Genomic DNA, 21,276 nt, shown 5'->3' with positions numbered 1-21,276 from the left:
AAGAACAAAATAAAATGTAAAACGGGAGGCAGACATCTTGGCAAATAAAAACAAACATTGCTGGAATATTCCAATTGTACTAATTTTTTTAAACTGTTACTGAAAACTATTTTTTAACAGACAGTGCTTCTAAGTCTGTTTTTAGAACAAGTCGTGCATTAGAAAGATTTAGATCCAACTGTTGTTCCATATTTCTCTAACATTTCTTGAGAAATAAAGTTTGATATTGACTATATATTGTCAATCTCTCCCATAAGGGGAGAATTGAAGTATGAATTTATTACAAACAGCTACTTAAACTTAATAATTTATTATCTAGATATTAGAATAGTCAAGAATAGTCAATAGCAAAGTGGGTTAATTTCAATGATGGATATTTTGGTTGAATTTGGGAGAATATAGTAATCTTTGTTTTTTAGTATTCAAATGTGATCAAATCTGGATGTGTTGTTTAGTTGGGGATGTCAAAATACTGGTGTGCATGAAGAATACAAGCAATGCAGATGAACAAAGGATCAGTTAACTAACATCTCAAGGATGATTTAAAGCATGTTTATAATTTGTCCTTGTGATGAAAAACCATCTCAATGTCTTTATTTTATTATTTGTTTGTTTTTGTCTGGAAATGGAGAAATTTCCTTATGTCTCAGAGCACTTATTATTCCTGAATCTGGAGTTTCTATAGGCCTCCTTAATTTTAAGGATGTTCTAGTATAATTTGAGAGGATTACTAAGTGAGGTGATAAAGACTTAGCACTTTCTTTTCTGCTTTAGGGTCTGAAAATATTTCTAATCTTTGTGAGTAGTAATTATTAGATTATTAATTTTGTTGAAAAGGAAGTGATGACTCTGGATTACATGCCTCTTTTTATCTCTTAGTCCGTTCGTACTGCTAAAACATAATACCACAGACTAAGTGGTTTATAAACAAAGAAATTTATTTCTCACAGTTCAGGAAGCTGGAAAATCCAAGATCAGGCCCTTGCAGATTTGGTGTATGGTGAGGGCCTGCTTCCTGGTTCCTAGATTGCAACTTTTTGCTGTGTCCTCACATGGAAGGAGGGATGAGGGAACGCTCTGGGGCCTCCTTCCGAAGGGCATTAATCCTAATCATCAGGGCTCCAACCTTATGACCTAATCACCTGACAAAGTCCCCACTTCCAAATAACATCCTATTTGGAGTTAGGTTTCAAGATATGAATTTTGGGGAGACACATTCAATATACAGCAATCTCTTCCTGTAAATATAACATTCCATCATTATTAATAGTAATTATTTATATTTTAGGGGTATATTTGAGCTTCAAAACCTCATTGTTAGTGTTAAAGCAGCTATATATCTATTGCAAGCTTTAACATATATATTCATTTATTTTTTAATACCACATTAAGCTTATCATAAAATAAAACAATTATTTACCCAAACTGTATGTCTTGATTATGTTCTCATTATAATATATAGGTAGGCACCTCTTATTATTATTATCATTAATAATGTATTGACGCTATCAAGGTTGTGGGAATCAAGGCTATGGAAAATTGAGAAATATTCTATGGAAATCCACCAACGATCATCCTGTTGCATAATTCAGAACTTGATATTCATTTTTGATACCTCTCCAACTTTAACACCCAAGTTTATCTCTCATCATGTCCTGTCAATATTATGTCTTATATATCCCTCAGGACATCCATTTTTCTCAGTATTTATTACTACCATTCCAAATATCACCATCTCTTTGTTTAAATTACACACCAGATTCCTAGTTGATTTCCTCTCAATTACTGTTAGCTTCTCCTAGTGTATTATCTATGTTTCATCAAGGGTGCATATTTTTAAAAGCACAAAATGGTTTCCCACTTTTTAGGATAAATAGCTTTAACACAGTCTCCAATTTCAAGTGATCTAATTCTTGTCCACCTCTGCCACATGATTCTATGTTTCTCTACCTTTTGCTCCCTATAATCCAGTAAAGAGCAAAGCTCCTTATAATAGCAAACCCTTTTATCACATTTCCCGAAGGAATTTTTATTTCTTCTGTTATAGGATTATTACCCACTAGGTTTCCTCTGTAAGGAATGCTCTCACTTTTTCATTCTCATAGAAATTAGGAAATATAAAACCAGGTAAGAATTGGTTGAATCAGATGAAGTAGCTAGACTATGCTGATAGTATTAAGTAAATGGAACTAGTGGTCTTGAGACTTTCTTAACCTAGAATTATGATAAGAGCAATTTTAATAGAAATAGAAAAATGACCATTGTATTTAAGTATAGATAATGGATTATTGCATTATAATGGACTATTTACCTAGAAAATTATTGAAAACTATTCTCTGGAAAAATAGTTATCTGAAATACAAGTTCAGTTCTATTTTAGAGTTCATATGAAAACTCCTAGCATTGTTCTCCAAGGACATATTCAAATTTAGTTCCAGAGATGAGGACATTTGATTTCAGTTGTATTTTAGAAAAAGGGCGATTGGTGAGATGACCTGTAAAGATCCTTGAAGCTCTATACTTTTATGAGTCAGTTTCTTCCTTCTTCATGGAATTGAATCATTTAACTTTTAGTTCCAGTCACAGGAATAAGAAACTTCAAGTCTAAGTTCTTTAGAAAGAGCTCTGTTATGGACCAATTCTTGAAACCTTGCCAAATGTTAACATCTCTTTTTCTGTTTTCTTTAAATGGCACTTCCCAAAAGTACCCTTAAGACTGCTTGAATATTAATTAGCTAATGTATGAAAAGCACTATAGAAATAGTAAATGTCTCTGCTAATGAATTAACTGGAAAGTTTATGTGCTTCAATCTTTTAAAGCACCACTATTCTTTTGTCTTCATATGCAAAACCAGGAAAATACAACTTTAAACAAAAGTTCATTCATTCAAGAAAAATCTAGCTACTGTCAATATGTGCTAAGCAGTGTGCTAGGTACTAGGGGTCTTGTTTTAACAAACATTCAGATATACTGTCTTTCTGGCTAATGTTCTCAGTGGAAAATTAAAATTAGGCTTCCATAAAGAAGAACAGTGTGAGAAAAGGGTCTGAAGTAGCAAGGAATAGGTACAAATAACAGAGGACTGTGTTAAAATACAAACAAGGAGAGGAGAAAAAACATGGATTGAGTAGTGGTCTTCACACTTTTCTGAATGCACAGCTCATCTTTTAAAAGTATTGAATATTCATTTATAGTACATAAACATTTACTTACTTACACTAAGTCATTGTCTAAATACAAGCACTAATAGTATATGTTATCAAAATACACCAGACATAAAATGTTAAAACAATGAGATTAAGGTGAAGAAAAACATTTTTGAATTTATCAGTGAAACAACAATACTGTTTTTTTTCTCTCTCACTGAAAATATTATTGTAATAATATCAGACTGAAGAACAGTATTCTCAGCTAGGTTTAAATTCATGGGTACATATTTTCAATTCCACCCTCCAAACTTGCCTTTTTAAAAGAACAGCTCTATTCTTTTATCTTCTCTTTGGACACTCAGTAACTCTCACAAATAAATCAGAGAATGTTGCATTTTTATGTTCTAAAATATGGGTTTAAAACATACTGAACCTCATTTGGAAAATGGTTGAACAGATTAGAAATCTATGTTGCTTCTTTGTGCACACTGTCATTTGTTAATATCTGTAGGCATCACACATTTAGGGTAAATATGCAGGTTAATATATTTAAATTAATAAAAATTAAAAATGGCATTTGAAGTATTTTATTTGCCTAACTTTTCTTCTACCTGATTCAATTTCCATTGCATTTCATAATAAAACTTATATCTTACATCAGAGCAGGGGAAATATGAATGCTACATTTTTTTTCAAGTATAATGACATTAATGGTAATTCCTTGAATGTGAGGGAGGGGGTTGACAGAAAACTTTTAAGTGAGTTTTGTACATTATAAAAGTAAGTTTAGTTAAATGGCATAATTTGTAAATCAGGCACAGATAAATTACAAAATACCAGAACACTCTAAAAGAAAAGAATAAATGTGGGAATAATTGTTAATTTCTGTGCATTTGAAACCCTTACTCTTTCTCCTGAGAACTTGTCTGACATATAGACCAAGTAAAGGAGACAACAGAACTTGTACATTAAATATGTGATACTAAGTTTAATATATTTCTCAATTCTAGAAAAAATATAGAAGTTTAATCTTTTTCTTCCAGCTCTTGATGGATTATCTTTGTTCCCTTTTGATGTTTATATCCCACTAGAGAGACCAGTGTTGCAGAGCAAGAAGGAGAGAGATCATGCAGACTTTTCTAATCCAAGTAACAACTGTGGTTTTATTCCATTTGCAATAGAACCCCCAGTGAAAGTTTTAAAACACTAGAATGAATAAGCTGATTTGCATTTTAAGAATAAGAATGCTGACTCCTTTGAATGATGAATCAAATGAGTTTAAGAATGGAGACAAGAAAATAAGTTTGGTAGCTATTACAGAAACCTACTTAAAACAAGGTGAAAACTTGAAGTAGGCTGTTGGCCACAGAGATGGAGAGAAGTAAGCAAAAAAAGTCATCAATATAGAAGACAAAAGAGTCAGGAATTGATGATTCATAAGTGGTCCATAATAAATACATAGGGACAAGTAAGATGGATTTGAGAATTTTTGAATATTTATACTGTTGGTTAAATTAAAATAAAAATATGAAGCCAGAATCTGTTTCCTGGAATGAGCTGGAGTGAGGAGAAAAGAATATTAGTTCTGTTTTACACATGTTAATTTGGGGAAGCCAATTAAATATCCTCATGCAGTTCTCCAGCATAGATGGATAAATGGATCTGGGGATACAAATATGAATCAACAGGGCTCCTGGATGAAGATGGAAATGCAAATCAAAACCACAATAAGATATCGCACATCTGTTAGGATGAGTGTTATCAAAAAGAGAAGACTTAAATGTTGACCAGAATGTGGAGAAAGGGGAATCCTTGTACACTGCTGGTAGGAATGCAAACTGGTACACATATTTTTCATTTTTACCCATTTTCTAAAAAGTGATTGTTTTTGTTTTCTATCATGTATGTGACTGGATCTGAAAAGTGTAAGAGAATTTTATGTTTGCATGGCTAAGGTGAAAGACATAAATGTTAAGGCCTCAAGAGTTTAGAGGTGTGGTGCCTTAAATCTGAAACCTTAGAAATTGCAAGGAACATTATAATCTATGTCTGTAAACTGCCTGCCTCATTCTGACCCAGTATTTCCTCACGTATTCCCTGTGATAAAACATGTGCTTAAATTCCTCCTTTTTAATTAGTATTTTATATTTACTATATGCCTTAAAGTATGAGCTATACAGGTTCATAGTAAAAATAGAAGAATTTGGAATGTAACACTAAATATTGAAAAAATAAATTCATGATTTTTCCCAGGACTCAATCCATTAGTTATTTGAATAACTGTAGAGAAGATGTTTTTCCTATCATTACATCTCAATAATTGATACATCAAAGTTTTCCTTCTCTGTCTCTGAGGAAGACCAATATCCACTTCTTACCAATATCCAGATCTCCTTTTTCTCCCGGTCCTATGTGAAAGTCTGTGTATGACTGGTCTGGCCAATATGCATGATGTGTGATGTTCTGGAGCTGAGGCATTGGGGACACTTCCATGATACTCTGGTCTGCTTCCTCAAGGGGGGAGGCACTGTGTTGAGAATACAAAGCCACAGTATTAAGGTCACCATGTTCACCGAGTCACTGCATGCAGGATAGGTGTCCTGGAGAATTATGTGATCTTGCAGACAGGGCTTTGCATGAGTCAAAAACTGACTGTATTGTTTTGATCCAAGTTGGTTAGCAGATTGATCCAATTCCTAGGGTTTATACCTTCTCGGAACCAATATACTTCTCATCTTAGTGATCTCTCTCTAGCTTTTAACACAATTGAATGCATTTTTATTTCTTTAAAAATTTTTTTCTCAGGTTTACTGATGTAAAATTGACAATAAGAGTGCATATATTTACAGTGTACAATGTGACATTTTGGTATAACTTGTGAAATAATTACTATAATAAAGCTAATTAACATACTCATCTCATTACATAGTTATCATTTGTGTCACCTTTTACTTACTTATTGCCTGTCTGGTTATTTTTTTAAAGAACCATGGAGCCTTCAGCAGGTTTCTTTCTGCCAAAGAGCATTTTCCTTTCTTCTCTAGGAAGATAGGGTGAAGAGCTGATCTCGAATTAGGGACTGAATTGGGTCGCCTCTGGGCTCCAGTCTACATAAGATTCAATCTACCTCCGGTCTGTCTGTTCTTGGGGCATGTTATTGGGACATTTTAATCTTTGGACTGGGAGCCTGTCAGATCTCTTTTTCCTCAGCCCTGAAAACCTGGGAGATTCTGACCTGCAGAAATTTTAAGTTTAGCTCTCCAGATGTTTGCCTCCTCCTGTTTTTAAATCTTGCAGATATGTTGAGGAAAAGAATAACTGTGTTTTGAGACAGGCTCCATTTCTTTAGTAGATCTGTCCTAAGTATAACTCAATCACAGGAGATATTACTCAGTTTAGTAGTAAACAAGCCACCTGCCAGCAGATTGAGATTCAGAATTTGTCCATTGGAGAAAACTGGCTCTATTGGGGTATTCTCACATTGTCTGTTTCCTGTATCAACTCTGTAAAGTTCCAGAAGACTTACAGCTTTTCTTACTTCCAGTGGAGTTCCTCAGCATGGGCTAAGTCTGACCCAGAGCCAAGCCCCTCCTTGGTCCCAGCTTATAATCGGCAAATATCATCAAAAGAATATAGCCAATGATGGGATACTCAGCTAACACATAAGGAGAGTCCCCCATCTCTGGAATTCCGATTTGATTCATTGTTGCTTCCACTGCTCTTTAGTGTGTTTAAAATTATAATTTTTGCAACGGAATTAGCTTTGCTAGTCGTTGCAGTGGAACTGTTACAGTTGTTATGATCTTCAGAATACAATATGAACATGAATAAATGAATTAAGTGTATTCTGAAGGTCATAAATATAATAATAGAAGTTATATTACTATATAAGCTTCTAATGGATCTCACTGCTTCAGACCTTAACTTGTCCCCACATCAGAGTACATTCTCCCAACAGAAGAAGGCATATGGTTCTTTAAAATATAACGGTGTGGTGCTTCTCCAACCTTTCTAGTGGCTTCTGTGCACATTTAAATAAATCTATAAACCTTCCTATGGCTTAAAACGTTATATTATCTGATTCCAGAATGCTATTCTGGCTTTTTAATTCCAGAAGTTCCAACAGGAACTACATATCTATTAAAAATAGATTCCCATTTTCAGGTTTTCCTATCATGGCATCTATCACCCAAGATTATGATCCCCCGCCCAATTTCTTCCTAGTTTTGTACTTGCCTAGCACACATTGATCATTTCTCTTATCTTTGAAAATGCCAAGCTTATTTTCATCTCAGTTCTTTATCACTTGCTCACACTCTGTCTACAGCTATTGCATTGGTAAACTACTCCTTATCATTTAAGTATCAAATCAAATGTCACTTCCACAGAGAAGCCTTCCCCAAGCACCTTACTTAAATTAGCCTCTTCCCATCATGCTCAACTATAATACTATTTTATATTTTACTTCCTTTACAATACTCAACCCTACCTGAAATTATCTTTTTTATCTGTCCATTATCTATTGCATACTTCCAACTATAAGGAAAGCTACAATAAACTTTCTTGTACCATTTTCTTTTGACATTTGTCAAATTATTTCTAGAGTGTGTATCTGGAGCAAATCAAAGTTTATATTGCCTGTTTTTGTCTTTGACTCATTTTGCTATGTTTTGAGAGAAAGATTTTACCAATTTACATTTACACAAACAGTATTTGGAAGTTCAATAAAGTTATTAAGTACAAATAAAACACAAAAATATTACACTATTCTTTATTTAAATTCCTTGAGCTTTAGTGATTGAATATTTTTGTATATTTATATAAGTAGAGAAAATTAAATTAATTTCTCTGGTCTCACATTTTTTATGCCCAGGGAAAATGTTCAACGTAATACAGAGAACATTTTCCATATGTACACAAATCTGTATTTATATACCTCATGATTCAGATTCAAAATGCACTCTACATGGAGTGAATCATTCAAATTTAAACCTACAAAGTGAGATAATAATGGCTAAAATGAAAATACTTTTATTGTTAAAATGCTTCAAAAATATTTAAATTAATTTAAAAATTAGAAATGAATTATTTCCTTAGCTAGACAGTATGGATATCAAAGAGAGTTTTATTTCATCTTAATTCCAGATATTTTATTAATTGCCAAGGAATGTTATTCCTTAGTAAGGCCAGTAATTGACAAATGCAGCTTTTGCCCAAATGTTGATTTATGGCTGGTATATTCAACGTTTTTTCCTCACCTTTTAGTTTCTTGTTTCACCTCATCATTGTGACTTCTAAATATTCTCTAATTGGGCAGAATTTTTTGTGTTCTCTCAATATGAAAAGTAGTCATGAGGCAATAAGAAAGGCTCTGACCATCTCCCTTCCCAACTATCACATCTTCTAAATAGGAATTTGATGCAGCTGCTGTATTTGCATTAATAAAATCAGCTGCTTTCATCATTAAATTCCACCCACTGCTTAATGCCTAGAGCTGCAAAATGAGAATTTCAGCATGAGAATTAGCTGAAAGAGGCTCAAATTGGAGAAGAAAATGCAGCCTTTGAAAACATATATTACCACCCATAATCTTGCATAGTGGGAAAAATCACAATTAGCCCCTGGCCACGTATGGAATACACCAAATTCCTTCACAGTGGAGGGAATTTAAATCAAAGGAAATTATGGGAGGAAAGTTAAGTCTGTGTTGTATTGTTGGGTTAAGTAAACACTGATGGAATGAAGTCATGAGTGTCATAAATGTGATAAACTTATTCAAGATCTGAATTTGAGAATGGAGTCTAAGTTCTGAGAAATTGTATGTCTGATTATGTACTACACTAGATAATTTCTAAGTAAGAAACATTTAAACTAAATTAATCATTAAATGCCAGTGATATAATCATATATATATATATATATATATATATATGAGTCATATATATATATATATACATATGAATCTTTAAGCCTATTTAACTTCAGAATGTGAAGATTACAGAATGAAGAATAGACTAGGAGGGATATAAGCAGTAAGCAGGTAGCCATAGAAATTATACTGTATGGGTATCTTTGGTTTTAAAGCCCCTTTTTACTATACAGTAAATATAAGAACTGTATCTTCCCCTTCATGCCATTCACTTAAGATGTGCATATCGACTTCATTTGTCCACAGTGTAAGATATTAAGAGTAGAATGATCCTTGAAACCAAAGTCAAGTTATACAGAACTGCCATGGATTGATCTCAGTCACTCCCTCACTTTGTAATATAGATCCATCTGCATTAGATTAAGAGCCACTTCCATCTAGGTCTCAGAGCCTTGGTTTGGGGAATATTTAGGTAAGAATCTTTTGCTACATACTTGACTAGATCTCTGCTTTGTTCTCATTTACAGATTACTGAGATTCCTTTGTCCACTGAAATGAATACCTTTCAGGATCCATAGGTCCATTCACAACCCTATCAAAAAATGGGCAGAAGATCTAAATAAACATTTATCCAAAGAAGACATACGGATGGCCAAAAGGCACATGAAAAGATGCTCAACATCACTAATTATTAGAGAAATGCAAGTCAAAACTACAATGAGGTATTACTTCACACTGGTCAGAATGGCCATCATCAAAAAGTCTACAAATAAATACTGAGAGGGTGTGGAGAAAAAGGAACCTTCCTATACAGTTGGGGGGAATGTAAATTGATACAGCCACTATGGAGAACAGTGTGAAGCTTCCTTAACAAACTAAAACTAGAGTTACCACATGATTCTACAATCCTACTCCTTGGCATATATCTGGAGAAAACTGTAATTTGAAAAGATACATGCACCCCAATGTTCACTGCAGCACTATTTACAACAGTCAAGACATGGAAGCAACCTAAATGTTCATCACAGATGAATGATAAAGAAGACATGGTATATTTATACAATAGAATATTACTCAGCCATAAAAAAGGAATGAAATAATGCCATTTACAGCAACATGGATGGCCCTAGAGATTATCATACTAAGTGAAGTAAGGCAGACAGGGAAAGACAGATATCACACGATATCGCTTACATGTGGAATCTAACAGTAACAACAAAAAAAAGATACAAATGAACTTATATATAAAACAGAAATAGACCCACAGACATAGAAAACAAACTTATGGTTACCAAAGGGGTAAGTGGAGGAGGGGTAAATTAGGAGTTTGGGATCAACATAAACATACTACTATATATAAAATAGATAATCAACAAAGACTTACTGTATAGCACAAGAAACTATACTGAATATTTTGTAATAACCTATAAGGGGAAAGAATCTGAAAAAAAATGTATAACTGAATCACTTTGCTTTTTATCGGAAACTAACACAACATTGCAAATCAACTATACTTCAGTTAAAAAATTATTTAAAAAAAAGAAAAAAAAAGAAGCATCCTGTATAACATTACTAAAATCTCAATGTATTGGATAAATGGCTCGCAGCTTCACTTCATTAAGAGTTTGAAACATTCTCCAGAATTGGGAAATATATCTAATAAATATATACTAAATCACAGATTATTTTTCAGAGCTCTAAAGTTTGTTAAAATGTTAAATCTCTAATATCCAACTATAAATTAAATTAAGTGATATGTAGCCTCATTAAAATGGACCATATATACATACATATATATATATATAATCTGTTTGATTTTATTAGGATCCTAATTTTTAATGATGCTATTGACTTTTAATAAATGAATTTTTATCTGAATAATATTCAATTCAAATGGTATGCTAATACATATAGGCTTCATAGAGTATTAAGACACATATCCTGATTCATCAACCAAAATTTTATTCAGGATCTAAAAATCAGGGCTTCCCTGGTGGTGCAGTGGTTGAGAGTCCGCCGCCGATGCAGGGGACACGGGTTCGTGCCCCGGTCCGGGAAGATCCCACATGCCGCAGAGCGGCTGGGCCTGTGAGCCATGGCCGCTGAGCCTGGGCGTCCGGAGCCTGTGCTCCGCAAAGGGAGAGGCCACAACAGTGAGAGGCCCGCATACCGCAAAAAAAAAAAAAAAAAAAGAAAAATCAATGGCAGGCTTAATGCTTTTTAAAATAGATAGCACTGTTTTAATTAAAAATGTCAGCAATGTAATTACTCCTTAAGCAAAAGGCCACAGAGAGGAAAATTGGATGATACTTAAATTAAGCATATGAGAAAATTAATTTGCATTAAAAAATAGCAATTAAACATTTCCATGGCATTATAAGTGATCATACTTTCAAGTTTTTCACTCCTGTGCAAAGTAGAAATTATTGAATTTATTTCAAAGGAAAACTGAAAATCTCTAGAAATATAGAATATAGCACTAGTTGCCATATCCAAGAATGCATGCTATCTTAAAATATTTCTAGGGTATTTCAGATTGTGCTTGACCCTTTAGGTCTTCTGCTTCTTAATTCCTGAAATAACTTATTCAGACTAAAGTTTTAAGTCCCCTTCAAGATCTAAAATGCTGAGATTTCTGTATAATTTTTGTGGTTTCTTAGATAATTGCCAAAATATGTACTGCTCTTTTATCTGAGCAGACTGGCCATTTAAAGTTTACTCAGAAGGAAGAAACAGTTATTTTCCTCCTAAATTCTATTACACTCTGTAGACAGATTCTTTATTCTCAGTATCCTTCTTTCATAATTTATAAAAAGAGAAACTCAACAAAGGTAATTTATTCACTTATTTATCTGTAGGTAAAATCTCCATTTACATTCCTGACAGAAAATCCTCAAAGGTGGAGTATTGGATTAATTTGATTGAAAGATACATTTGTTTGTCAAGCATAATTGTTGCATTATAATTTTATAAATACAGGTAGTCTTACCACTTAGATACATTCTGAAATAGGTCATTTGACTAATTAGGAATGGTTTCCACTTTGTCTTTGAATGCTTACTTTGTTTCTCTTTTCCTTTGAAAGTCACTGCTATAAGTGATAGATGGATGATGCATATGGTTATCTAGTACATTAAAAACACGACATCATTTCACTGATCATAGCCACAATCACCTTTTCTTCCCCTTCATCTGGTCCTGATTTCATACTACAAGGAAGAGAGTAACAATGTCTGTTTTCCATTTATTTACTTATCATGTCTTTCTCTTTCTCTCTGAAACCTTATTTTGTTCCACTGCTTCTAGAGAAAAAGCTAAACTAAATGTTCATGTGCCTTTTGTGTATATTTTACTAAAGCTTTATAAAGAATTACATTGTAAAACATTAAAATAATGAAATAAAGCTTTTCTCCATAGGTATGAAATATTCCTACACATTTAGTGAGATCTGACTGAAACCATTATATTTTGACTCTGGGAGAGCAAAGTTTAAATGCCACTAATAACTTAGGTATTGTTTTCTTGTTTTCATATTTCAACACATTTCCTGGTTGTAGCATCTCTAACTTTTCTACTCTTTCAAATCAATTTAATTAACCTCATTAAAAGCCTTCTTTTTTCTTTTAAAAAACTTTTCATTTTTCTAAGTATTTATGAGACATTATTTTAAAATTAGTTTTTCTTACAATGAATGTTCTCAGACAATATTATTGTACTATAATGTTTCCTCTTGGAAGCAAATGAATCAAAATTCAGTGGGACACAGTGATGACTGATGATGTCTTGTTAATATAAGAATGTTCCTATATTTTATTCCTTTCCATGGCAGCACTGTTTGTAGATTTTCTGATTTAATCATTATCAGTGATTAAATCTATCTTGAAAGAAATGCAAGTGTAATTTTTTTCCTCAAATTATTCAATGTTGAAATACTTTTAAATTTCAATTCTTTAGGTATTCACTTTTAAGGATCTCACTTAATTTCTTTGATTTTTTTCTCCCCCTGGAAGAGAAAGATCTGAGTGTTGAAATGTATGTTTATTCTTGTTCCTTTGTTTTGGATCATGTTGAATGTGAATATCTGAAGAATCTAGTGGTGGGGCCAATAAATGTACGGCTGACAGAGAAATGTATGTCTGGAACTGACAGAAGTGGTTTGAAATAAATTTTAGATTTGACAATTATAAGAATACATGCAATACATGAAATCAGGCAATTAGGAGTGGATGTGTAGTGTGTTCATAGAGAAGTTGAGGAGGTACAGTTTGGTAATGGGATTCTGGGAAGAGCCAATAATGAGAGGACAGTCAAAGAAAGGAGATTAAATGAAGACACTTGAGAAACAATGTTCAGAAAAACTGGAGTGAAAACCCTGATATCATAAATAAAAAGAAAGAAGAGAGAGAACCACAATATAAAAGACATGCCAGTGATATAGAACGCTTCAGAGAGATTAAACAAGAATTAACATGTGTCCATTTGATTAAGCAATCAGTGAGTTTATGGGGGTCACATTTATGAGTCATTCAGTGGAATGGTAATAATGGTTGCTTAAATGCAGTACGTGAAAAAAGCTGATGAAATGATGATTATAAATCATGGTTTGGATAGACTGGAAAACTGAACATAGGCAAGGAAACAGCAATTATTGAAGGAAGGAAGGTTATACTACTGAGGTTTTTTTTTTGTTTTTTCAGCCTCATGGTATCTATATTTTATCTGTTCAGGAGGAAGCAAAGTCCCTGACAGACAAAAGGTGGGTAGAAAGAGGAGTTGCTTGTTTGGGTAAAGAAGCATGTAAGGTGAGTAGGTCAAAGTTTTGACGTAGTTACCTTGAGTAAAATTATGACTTAAAATCAATAGAGGAAATCGATATTTAGCAAGAATGAAGCATAAATGAAGCTATGTATCAGACTCATGTGTAGATGCTGATCTGACAAATTTGTGTCAAAATCTACTTGCATTCTAAATTTTACAGCTCTTTAAATAAAGTGTAATGGTCAGCTGTGCCCAGAGCCTCCTCAGTGGTGGTACCTGGGTCCTGGTGGCAACTGTAGCCCAAGACCATACTCATGTGGTACCATTTTAGCATTCACTCGGGGAGGAGGCAGTACATATGGCTGGCTGTAGTCTCAACATCTGCACCTGGCATTGGATGACCAGTATGAGGATGGGAGAGCCTATGGCTCTTTGACTACAGAAGACCTGATATTTATTCCAATTCAGAGTATCCATGTATGTCTTAAAGAATGGCTGCAGCAAGCTAGGCTGATATCAATAGGAGCTGGGCAGTGAGATTTGAAGCCCAAGAGGGATTCACCATCCCATCACTGGCTTAAACATTGAGGCAGTCACATGACATGGCATGTAGGTGGCCTCTAGATATTGTACAGATGGCCAACTTAGCTACTTCTATTTACAAAAGCCGTATTAGTGATTATTTTAGAAGTTCCTCAGATCATAGTAAGTGCTATTTTTCTTCATACTTTCTAAACAAAAGACTAAATCTTCATGGGAAAACTGAGTACTCCTTAAGCTGCCTTGGATCTTCAGTTACTTCATTCATGCTTCAAAACAGAGAGAATAGAGACTTTAATACAATGTCTCACAAATTAATTGATTTGGGTTTGGTATTTTTTGAAGAATTTATCGTCATTTTGTTCTTGATATTAACCTTTGCGGTAGGATCTTGCTCTAGACAGAGCAACACCTGTAAAACAATATGCTCTTTAATTGGAGCATTTTCAGTATCCTATTTTAAAGGCCTGGGCATTATTATTAAATAATGTTTTTGTGGGAAAGTCTGTACTGGACACCCCCTGGATTGGATTCTTCTGCTAAGCTTTATAGTCTGTGTAATGCACACAGATTAATTATCTAAATAGGGCCCTGGATATATTCAACACTTCTATAGTGATTCTATTATATTAGGTATTCTTTACAACATTAATTTTAACTAGTTCAGCTCTTATTTTTGAGGAGTGACAAGATATGCCTGTTGATAGTACTTTGAGTGTCTACAACTTTGTGGGAAAAATGTTTAATACTTTTGTGCCTTTAAAGATGTCAGTTTTCATCTACCACGTCAGGCTATGTCTTTTCAAAGAGATGAAAAAGTAATGAATGACAATCTCTTTAATATATATGCAATTCTTAATAATAATGAAGAAAACTTAACTGGTGTCATTGAACAGCAAACTGGAGAAAATCCCTAGAGAAATGGAAATCTGATAGTTTTACGAGGAAAAATATTTAAAAGGCTAATTTGTAATTCTGCTAGTAAATGAATTTGAATATCAAATGTGTCTGAAAAAGGATTTTCCTGTGTTAAGCAGAATTTTAAGATGTCCCCCATGACCTTTACCTCTAGGTGTTAGTCCCATGATTATGTTATATTACATGGTAAAAGAGATGTTGCAGATGTAGGTAAGATTACAGAGGAGTTGACCATAAAAAAGAGAAATTATTCAGGTGGTGCTAATCTAATCACATAGCCCTTTAAAAGAAGAGAGTTTTCTCACTATTGACAGATGAGGTCAGAGAGATTCAAAGCACATGAAAGACGGACCAGGCGATTGCTGGTTTGAAAATGGAGGGAGCGCATGAAAAGGGATGCAGGTGACATCTAGAAACAGAAAGCAGTTCCTGGCTGATAGCCAGAAAGGGAACAGGGACTTCAGTCCTACAATGACAAGAAACTGAATTCAGCCAACAACCTGAATATGTCTAGAATAAAATTCTTCCCCCGAGCCTCCAGGTAAGAACTTAGTATCTTGACTTAACATCTTGACTTTGGCCCTATGAGAAACTAAGCAGAGACCCAATTGACCCTGCCTGTACTTCTCATCTACAAAACTTGTGAGTTAATAAAAGATGCTGTTTCAAGACACTAAGTTTATGGTAATTTGTTAGCAATAGAAAACTAAACAGTCCTCAAATAACATTCTCTAAAGAAAATCATCTTCAGGTTTCCCAATTTAAAACAACAGCAATTACCTCTCTTATAACTATGGCACAGTAGGTCACAAACATGACCTCAGTGCATGGTTGGTTTCTATTTCTATTAGCATTCTATTACTCTAGAGATATTTTAAATGTTGACTCCTTCACCAAGAACTAAGTGAACTAATAGCAATTTTAAGAATAAACGAACAAATACTTTATCTCCTCACTGGTGAAATAAAACTTGTGAAAGTTTGAAATATACTATTAGGCTAAAGCCTCTTCACTGATGAACTTGCATTTTATTTGGTATTGAAACTTTGGGGGGAAAAAAGGCTATCCACTGCTGTTTGTGATAGACTATATTATTTGCCCCAAATTATTCCTGTTCTATCCAATTCAGTCACAGCTTCCTCGTGAGTTCATTATTCTTTCACATACCTCATTGACTAAACATGAGACTGACTTTGGCAGATAGAAAGAAGACAGAAGTAAAAGTGGGTCAAGTTGTGAAATAAAGTTGTAAGAGACATGGCCAGTTTCACTTAGTCCTTTTGGAGCTTTTGCTACTGCCATGAAAAAGTAGGCCCCAGGTTAATGTGGCAATTTCAGCCTGGATTCCACTTTCAGCCACGATCCCACAATGAAGATAACATGGAGGTGACTTGAACTCAATTCAAAGTCTGGAGCCCAGCCCAGCACAGATGTATCCAGCTGACCCCAGATTAGATGGGCTTAATCTGAACCAACATGCATACCTCTAAGTATGAAATAAATGCTTGTTTTCTAGCTACTGATACTTTGGGAGTTTTTATAATGCAGCATTATCTCAAGAAAAATTTAATCAGTCCAGTATCATGCCAGATATAATTTATGAAGAGTATATGACATAATATCTTGGGGATAAGAGAGGTATTATCAATATTCTCTTTGCAACCATATAAAATACTGCTTTCACTGATGAGTTTGAACCTGACCAAATAAATTACCAATAATAGCTAAACAGCTGAAGGTTCTATTTTATTTTCCATTTTGATATTAATCCTGTTCCATGTAGCTTCCTCTCATCAATGTACCATAGAAGTGGAACCTTAAAAATAATCAGCACCTATTACAGAATGTTTTATAACTTTTTAACTACATCATTCATATTTAAAATATTAACTTATTTCCTCTTAATTGAGGTTGATGGACTAGTCAAAATTGCTTTAGGGGCAAAAAGTATATGTATTGGGCTCAAGACAATCACGGTAAATAGTTATATTAAACAGCAAATTATCCATAAATGTTGACTGACTGAAAAATGTACAACAACAAATAAATCAGTGACACAGTGAATAAAGCCAGTTCTTGGCCATTAAGTGCCATCCTTGTAGTTTGCTGAGAGTGAAAGGGAAAGTTTAAAATCCTCATATAGTACCGGGAAGGAAAAGGATAAGCAGCTGGACTATGAAACTTGTAATCCTATTATAGAGGGAAGGGCACTGCAAAGAAGGAAACAAGGCAGGTTACAAGACTCATCTCCTGTTAAGAATATTAAAGACAACCATACTGGTCTTGGCAGCAATGGAGGACTTATCTTTGGAAAGCTTTTAGTAGAATACATCTGGTTGGCTAGGCTTACTTAAAGAAAACAAATCTAGAATCTTTGGATTTACCTTCATGTTTTCCTGGAAAACGTCATGTAAGCTACACAACAATCTGAGTGTAAAATGGAAATGTCTTATGAACTAAATTGCTCCACCTGGGTGTGCATGCCTTATGTAGAAACCTCATCTATTAACCTGGGCCAAAGATGGTCTGCAAAGAAAGGACCTGGAAGATGAACTAAGGCAGCCCCAGACTCCCTGCTTTACCTGTGCAGCTTGATCTCTCATATACCTAAATGATTAGTAAAGCTTGATGTTGGGAAATGTTTCTGATTCATGGGAGCCTGATTTGACAATCCAATTCTTTGTGGTATCCAAGTCACTTAAAATGACTAAATTTAATTACAGTATTATATATTTATAGAAATGGCTAAGAGATGAGAAAGGCACTGACCCTTTGTTTCTATTTCTTAAATAGGTTTCTAAGCTATGCCTAGTAAATTTTTAAAATCCCATTTTTATATAGATAAATATATATCTAGATATACATAGGTGAGTTTGCCTAAGTTTTAGACATTTTCATTGTGTCAATCAATATAGTACAGGTCTTTTACACACGAAAATAGATTTTTAAAAGTCCCTTTTAAATCAATAAAACAGATGCCTTCTTCTAACCATTGTAATACAGAATGATGATATATACAAAATTATTTTACTAATGATACATATATTTGTATTCAAACTACAAATGACTTTTCCTATTTTGAGCATCTAGCATTATGGAAAATAGAAAGTACCTTTATATAACAGAGCTACTTTGTGCCAGGACAGAGAATTATCTTTGAATGCCAAAGATTAGGCTCTGCTTCATTGGCCAAGTAGTCAATTTCACAGTGCAACTATTTAGTCAGCTTTACAATTGAATGTAATACAGAGAAAAGCTTTGGAAATATATTATTATGTGTACTTAAGAAAAATACATTTTAGAGTACTTAAGCTAACAATTTTGCTATGCCTAATGGGAAACAAAGTGCACTAAAGGCTAAGTGGAAAGATTGTTCAATTTTGGCTATAGGGAAAAAATAGGTATGTATATTTAAAGAAAACTAAAACCCAACCAAATATGTCCTACTTATTTGATATCTAGTCCTTCCCTGAAACTTTTCTGAGACTGTAAATAAGTCCATACTATGCCGCTCTTAAACACAGCAAACAAAAGACATTTCACTGTAATACTTAAGATATGTGGCCCTAATTGGAAATACTTTGCAATATTTGAGTACATACAAATATGAAAATATAAGCCTTTCATAGATCATTGAAAAACAAGAATGCATGAGAAGAGTTGGCAATTTTTTATAGTATACAAAAACATAATATATGGTAATGAAACAACAAAGTTTTTTAGAGACATTTCAAAAGGAAATTGTAAAGGATTATGTGGTTGATATTAAATTTTTATTAAAATTAGATTAAGAAAATATACTTTCTTTTAAATAGCAAAAAATGTGAAAAAACATATTTTGAAACACTAGTTTCTATATATTTGCATAAGGATGAGAAGGGATACAGATGTGATTAAATTATACAATTTTAAATGTTTAAAATTTTATATTAGAGAAAATCTCCAAAGGAATTATACATGTGCAAATATTTATGTATATAAACAGATATTTATTCAGTTAGAAAATCTTTAAGTATTTTGATCCAAATTTGTTAGGTAATATAGTATTTTTTCTTATATAGTTATTAAAATCATAACAAAACATTCTAACGTATAATCAGTTTTCTTTTATCCTTTTGATCTAAAAGTTAAGTTGGATTTTTTTATTGGACAAAAAAGAATCTGGAGAACTCAGGGAGACAAATAGCTTGATAAGCAAACTAAGATTTGTATTTACAAATTCTGCCTAAAATCCAGTCTCTTTCAGAGGAATTTTCTTAAATAAAGATATGCTCTAGACACGTGAAATATCACCACTTTAGTATTCTCTTATGGATATAGAGCAACTTATAACCTACTCTTTTATATTTTTATTTATGCCTTTATGCCTTTATTTATGTTTGCCCAGTTAATGCATTTTAAGCTTAGCTTTGTTTCTATTTACTAAGTAGCTAATATATCTATAGAAAATGTATATAGTTTTTTACTTGAAAGGAGAAGATTTGTCTCTTATCTTTTCTAATCACATTGCACTAAATAGAAACTGACTGAATAACCAGCATATCCTGCCATCTAATAAAATAAGCTCCAAATATCAGAAAACATGAGAGTGGCATCTCCCATATGTCTCATCAATCATGATCTATCAGGAAACTTTGGCTATGAACTACGGATATGGGTTGGCAAACGTCTTCTATACCGTACCTAACAAATTATAGGCAATTCTATATACCAAGGTTTTTAGACAGTATTGAAAATGATTTTGTTTCTTTGTAGAAATCAGTATGATTAAAATACTTGATCTATGGATAAGGGAGCTTTATTTTTAAGGCAGGCCTAACTTTTGAAGAAGGAGAGAAATTTTGTTAAATATATCTTTAACTCACCTAATTAACCCTTTTCATCTAACTCATACTTGGTATTCCCTGGACATTTGTGCTCTACATCAACAAATTTACTAAATTTATTTTACATAAATTTTAAATTCCACTATGATAAACAAAACAAGAATCTATTAGAAGATGCCCTGAGATGTTTGCTGTCATGAGATAGACAGACACAAGCAGCTGTAAGTGCTATGGCAGAATAAGTTAATTTTATTCTGTATAATTAAAAGTAAATAACCTGAGGGTCTTTGAGTAGTCATACTTAATGTTCTGTCTTTGGGCAAGACATAGCTTTGCATGTATCTGCATATATCTATACATATGTATGATTCCATTTAGAGAGCCATTTGTAACTGAAATGTTTTTTGAGAATGATAAGAAAACCAATATTTTCATCATATGCAAATTTGCAATATGGACATTGCACAAGATGCAACATTGTTGTTTAAGGTTTTATTGGCATTAAGGCATTAAGCCAATGTAATACAGGAAAGTAATATATTAGAATAATTAAAGACATTCAGTACCACTAAGGGAACTAGAGATCATTTTAACCTAGGAAGAGTAGAAAAATTTTCATATAGGGTATATAAATTGAACTATACTTTCATAGGTGGGTAGGTTTTGGAAAAATGAAGAAAATATAGGGCATTCTAGATAATAGCATACTCTAATATAAAAGGGAAAAGTTTGATATGTAAATAAAATAGCACGTATAAAAATTTGCAAACCCCAATACCATCAAACCAAAGTAGATACAGTATATTGGATGATAGTAAGTTCCAGTGGAAAGTAGCAGATTTGTAACCATATATGTTTTCCATTTTTCTCTGTTCTAGTAATAAAACCTCTTTCTTGGTGAGAGTTAATATATTGACTTCACCTGAGACAAGAAAGAACAAGTGAGCTAGATCTAGTCAGATGTCCCAGTCCTCCGGACAAAGTGATTTGTTCACAGAGGGAAAAATTAACACAAGAATGTCAATTAGACTCCCACTATGATTTTTGATGCTGAGAAAAAAAGAACTGCTGGGATTTCTGGAGAGAGATATACTCCTGGATAGATTAATTTGCCATCTGGTTTGGCCTTATTTTGGCATCTTAACTTTAATATTTGCATCTAAATTTGTTTAAACTCAGACTTCTGCATGAAAAAGGGGCAGAGGTCAAGGGAAA

General features: G+C 33.3%; 1 pseudogene; it reads left to right on the top strand.

Annotated features, from left to right (window-relative positions):
- Nucleotides 1-4,394: 4,394 nt before the first annotated feature.
- LOC114890228 lies at nucleotides 4,395-15,306 on the top strand (annotated as a pseudogene).
- Nucleotides 15,307-21,276: the final 5,970 nt, after the last annotated feature.

The sequence above is a fragment of the Monodon monoceros genome, unplaced genomic scaffold (genome assembly GCF_005190385.1).
Source record: "Monodon monoceros isolate NGI ecotype Baffin Bay Population unplaced genomic scaffold, NGI_Narwhal_1 Super_Scaffold_11, whole genome shotgun sequence".
Lineage (NCBI taxonomy): Eukaryota > Metazoa > Chordata > Mammalia > Artiodactyla > Monodontidae > Monodon > Monodon monoceros.
Note: the sequence above shows the minus strand (reverse complement) of the source record. Positions and strands in the feature narration are given on the sequence as shown.